This window comes from Folsomia candida, unplaced genomic scaffold, assembly GCF_002217175.1.
Source record: "Folsomia candida strain VU population unplaced genomic scaffold, ASM221717v1 Fcan01_Sc005, whole genome shotgun sequence".
In the NCBI taxonomy this organism is placed as follows: domain Eukaryota; kingdom Metazoa; phylum Arthropoda; class Collembola; order Entomobryomorpha; family Isotomidae; genus Folsomia; species Folsomia candida.
Window position 1 is genome coordinate 1,506,187 of NW_019091197.1, and position 6,113 is coordinate 1,512,299.

Below are 6,113 nucleotides of genomic sequence, written 5' to 3' on the forward strand. Positions count from 1 at the left end.
ACCAACGTATGCGACGAAATGCATACCCCTCAAAACGATGAATTCTGCCACCCTGAAGAACATTGATCGCCACGATGGCAATCAGAATCCTGCAACCAAAAGACAGGTCACAATGCAATCCCAGGTGTCTCCTGGACACGTTAATCGTATTGTATAACACAATTTTAAAAAAGCCTTGCAGAGGAAGGCGAAAGTCCGCGCACTTAAATTTACCCATCTGGGAAACAAAAAAACTAACAGTCGGAGGCTGTTTGAAGGTCATGTTGGGAATAAAAATTCCGAATTCGTCGTCACATTGGACGAGACACTCTGCTGCCTTCAAAACTTCAACAGCACAAAAATAATTTGCTGCAAAACCGACCGAAAGCAGATTTCAAAGCATGGGTCTGAAAAGAAGGAAAAGTTGTCTGACTGATTCCTGGTGGCAGGTGCAATGACGGACCGTGGAGTGCGAACATTGATACCTGTTGGGTCTAATGCAAAAATAAACTCGAAGTACTTTATGGACAGTGTTTTACATAAGTTGTTGGAGGTCAAAATTGCAAAGAAGCAATTTGGGGAGCCTGACAAGGTTTGCATCCATCACGACGCGACATTTTCATATACGACCGTATTTACCCAACCGGACCCCCAAGATGTAAAGGCAAACCCCGGAATGACCTCGATATCTTTTTCCGGGGTACACATTAAGTAATCTGACACCACTCTGATGGATTTTTTTGGGCTTGGATGCCTAGAACAAATCCTTTTCAATGGAAAAGATAAAAAATGTCTGTTGTTTGGAAACCCCTTTCACCGATTCCTCCACTTTGAGGTTACTTTTTGCGCTCATTTTTGAAGATAGAAATTTGAAACTTGGTACATGTGTGGCCGTGATCTTGGGGATTGTGTATTCGAAATTTGGCGCCAAAACGGATAAAGGGTTCGCAGTTTACCCATAAAATTGTCTTTCCACAAAATCTGTAAACACCCTCTGTATATATCTCAGCCAAACCTGTCTATTGGTAGATAGTGTTTTTTGCAAATGCCATACTACCTACATAGGTAGTTAAATTTGTAATTGGTTGACATTGCTTTGGTCAAAGTCTAAGATCATACGCTGAAGGACTTCCTAGTCAGATTAATCTGTGACACTACCGAAAAATAATTCCATGTGAGTCATGATTCAGCCATAATCTCTTACCTTGAACTGGTCATTGTTGATATCTAAAATTTTAACCCGTTAGGGACCAACTACACATATTTGTGTAGTTTTTTGCTTTCCCTTGGGGACCAAGTACACAAATATGTGTACTTTTTTGCTTTCCGTTAAGGACCAAGTACACACATTTGTGTACTATTTTGTAGTTACGTTGGGGACCAACTACACATATTTGTGTAGTTTTTTTCTTTCCGTAGAGGACCAAGTACACATATTTGTGTACTATTTCCCCGTTACGTTGGGGACCAACTACACACATTTGTGTACTGCGGAAAAATTTTCAAGACCAAATACACACATGCATACAAGTCAAAATTTTATTTTACAAAATTTTAACACGAACCATTTATTTATGCACATTACCAAAAACTATATATCTGCAAAAACTACAACTGTAGTTCGCTGCAATGCATTGTAAGACTAATTTTAAATTGTTCACGCTCAGAAATAAGCGTATTTTGGAGTTTTCCAGAATAGACATGTTTTCGCCCGTGGCGGAATTTAAAATAAACTTAATTTTTAAAGAAGCAAAAAACGATAATTTTTTTGGAAATTAAAAGTTTTTTTAAATTGATTTTTTATCCCGAGTCAGGGCTTATGTACCCGTCATGTCCGTCTGTCTGTCCGTCTGTCTGTCTGGTTTGCGATAACTGCCGTAAAACTAATCCTATCGACTTGAAATTTTGCACACATATAGTATGGGTCAAATGAGGAGTTGAGTTCGAAGATGGGTGAAATAGGTCAAGTGGTTGACCGGTGGGGGTCATCGGAGTGGGTGGAGTATTACGCACCAAAATTTCAAAATTGTGTTAGAAAGCTGAAATTTGGCATAGAGGTTGCTAATGGTTTATAATGAAGGAATACAAAGTAAAATTTCAAAAATTTTCGTCTGGAGGGACCCGAGGGGGTGACCCATACCGATTTTTAAAATTCATCAAATCGAGCTGAAGTTTGGTAGAAAAGTTGGTAATAGAAGAATATTAATTAAAATAGGAACAATTTTCCCATAGAGAGACCCTATTGGGTAACCCATACTTTTTTTGTAATCTTCGGATCGCTGAAATTTGTTACACAGGATGGTAATTGTTACTAATAGAAGAATATGAATTTAATTTGGAAAAATCAAATTTAATTTTTTAATTTATTGATATGCATTTGCGATAAAATTTCATGCAAAAAGTCGGATTGAGTGATAAGCACAACTTGGCCTGACTCGGGCTATATCAAGTCTGCACTGTAGGTTTTATATTTTCAGGGTAGTAATTCTGAGCAAAAATTGTGTTTAATTTTTGAAATCGGATTAAAATTCGAAAGGTTACAGCGTTTTAAAAATCCTGACTTTGGCGGATTTTTTAAATTCCACCACGGGCGAAAACATGTCCATTTTAGAAAACGAAAAAATACGGGTCCGCTTATTTCTGAGCATGAACTAACTAACTCCGGTCAAGATCAGTGAAAACCACTTGGACCTTGCTAAACTATAAAAATGTATGAATCAATAACTTAATATTATTGTAATGAACTGCAGATAATTTTTACTAATATGCATAAATAAATGCTTAATGTTAAATAAAATCATCAAAAGTTGCCGAAATAAATTCGGTCCTTTATGGTTTGCACACCCACTGTGAAATCGGTGACGTAACTACGCTTACTTTAAAATCATTTTGGTGACGTAGCTACACTATTGGTAAAATTAAATTGGTTATGTAGCAACAACTAACTGATAAAATTCTGGTCCCCAAAGGAAAGCAAATTTCAATTATTTCGGTCACAAAGGGGTTAATACTAAAGATTTTAAATAAAAACCTACATAGATGGCTAGCTACGAATGTATACATATACATAGGTATGTATGCATATATTTACATCGGTGTGCTATTTTGTAGAGGAAATACAAATATATGTACCTATTTACATGTTAAAAACATAAGAGCACACGTTTGCATGAAAATATGTATGCCGTTTGGTAAAGCTTACTTAATTTAATTTTATACTTGATTCAAACAACTAAAATATTCTAGTATTTTCTTCATTTTACTCGAGAAGGTGCATATGTATTTGGTGGAAACGTTATAATCTTATGCATGCATATATCGACTGCGACTCACCGAAATCCCTATGCTAACAAATAAATTATATCATTTAATCCAGCCCTCTAAACACACACGTGCTAAAGTTTTAAGTAATTCAGTCAAGAAATGACGTCTGAAATACTACACTGTCTAAATATACGATAATTTAATAATAAAATTAACTTAACTGTCAACAATCTATATTTTTGAATTTTTTTCAGTCAAAATTTAATTCGTTTATCATCGCTTTTAACAATCTTATGGACCGAGTCACTCGATTTTAATCGCAGTGTAGGTTCAACCTTTAAACTGAAGCTGAATAACGTTTCCAAAATTCTGATAAAATTTCAAACTGATTTACCATGACTGAAGTCCTATTTCGCGTCGCGGATTCGTACGCCTCTATCAATAACAGATACCCTTTCCTCGCAGTTATTTGGAACCCAGAAACCAGGCGTCTCGTCGCCCGATCAGACCGAGCAACCTTGACGAGATCCCTAGTCTGTTGCGCCCTAATTATGGGATTGTTCAATCTTGGCCCAAAGTTCCTTCAGATTTGTTACCTCCTCGATCGTGCCCGACAACTCGGTCATTTTCCTTCGTCTCGGGAAGAAGCGTTTGCCGAACCGAGACACCTCATCTCCATCGCGCTGGGCATAATCGGCTCTGGCGGAAGCATCTTAGCATCTTTCTTCGCAGTATTTTTAAGGATGTATGTGATCCCAAATTCAAATGCGATACTCGCCATGAACGAATTGCTTTCCGCCAAAGGTAGAAATATCTTTCTAATTATCAAGGGTAAAATTTTATTGCCAAAGCCCGGGAGAATTTGAATATTGGTTTGCAAATATGTTGGTTAAACCAAGGAATGATGGCGTCAAGGTGGTGTGACACAGATGGGCACATGTAATTCAAATACTTCCGTCCCTTGTGCTTCTGCATGTAAATTAAAATATTGTCGTCTTAATAGCATATTACTTTTTGTACATAGGGAAAAAACGCTACCCATTAAAAGTGAAGAAAAATCAGAAGCGTGCTTCATGGAAATTTCAAGATGTCGTTAGCTTGGTCCGTTTCGCACCATACTTAATGCTCTGCATTGCCCCAGCTGTGTCATCCTATGCCACCTATAAAGGGACAGATCCTCTGACATTCATCCTCTACTGGATTCCGGACCGCATTTTACCTCGTTCTGGTCGCATCTTGGTGAAAATATTCTCGTTTGTGAATCTCACATTGGCATGTATAACGTCCTCGCAGATTCTGCTCGGGGCGGGTATCGTCTTAACTTTTGCGGTGTATGTGCATTTACGCAATCTAAAACTGGTGGAGTCTTACTCAAGGGAAAGGTGTGTACTTATCTATATCAAGATATATTATATTATAATTATATATTACTATATACTTATATATATATATTATATCTATATTAATTATATTATAATTATATATTATATAATATATTCATTTGATGGATGCGAAGGATTTTGCATGCGTACTTTTCACCGCTAATAACTTTACTCTATCGTTTATTGGAAACTTGTTAATATCGGGCTAATCAGCTATTGAAAAAGATCCTGCGAAAATTTACTCATAAATTGGAAATTAGAGTAAAGTAATATAGCTTATTAAAGTAATTCGAATCCTACCTGTTCAATGATGCATGACATGAATATTAAGATATTTGTCATAATTACTTGTCAGTAATGATTAACAATATATTTACATATTTTACAGGTCACCACGGTTTCAGTTGATGATGAAAGAATCCATCTCTTTTTACGACCAAATCATGATAATCTCCAACATTAGCGCGCCTGCCCAAGCGACAGTTTCCCTTGTCGGTGTGCTTGGAAGCGCTTTTGCCACCATCATGTGCAACATAATCTCCGTGAAGATGTATAATGTTCTTCCCCTTAATATGTATCTGCTTGCCCCATTTTGGTCGATCGTTTTGCTCATCATTCTGAATTTGGTGTTAAAGTATGGGTCGCAGTATGAACTCGTGTCGAAAGAGATGCTGCGTCGGTGGAGGAAGGATGTACGATTGGTCAAAATGGGGGGAATAGGGAGGGTGTATGCCCGACAAGTTGTGGCGCGAAGGCCTGTACGCTTCTTCATTGGAGTCTGGAATTTAAATCTACTCCCAGTGGATAGAAGCCTGCTTTGTGATTATGACACATTCATTGCAGAGTCCACGATGGCATGGTTGGTGGCCTTCGACAAACATAAGTAAAAAGCTCTTGAAATATATATTTATGTTTACACGTGTATAAATTAAGTTTGGATGTAATGTTTAACGATAAGAATAAATTCATAGTAACGTTTTTGAAGGTTGTACATGTTACAACACCTTTATTTCGTATGAATTTGCATAATCCATATACTATCGGCTAAATCAGTATATGATGACTTTATTAGATGAAGAAAATTACCTGTTCGCAGAGTTGTGCAGAAGATTTTTATCAGAAGTATCGCATTACTCGCGTAATATACATATTCCAAGGGTGAAATGGTGGCTTATTTAGTGTTGGCAAGAGACGAAATGTAACCAACTCGACATTGGACTTTTGATGCTCTGGGGATTGACCCAGTTGAACTCAATTCTTTAAAACTTTGGAGGTGTAACCAACCCGAATTTAAGTTATTCAAGTTAGGGAAAACTAAATATTTTTATGCAGTTTTCTGGAGATTACACAGGGATTAATTCGATGCTAATACACTTGTCAGTTTATTCAAATTTTTAATAAACTAAACACGTCAAGACTTAGATAAGTAGGTATATCGATAAACTTTCGCTTTATTTTTAACGTTGTCAAAGGTTAAGGATTAATTAG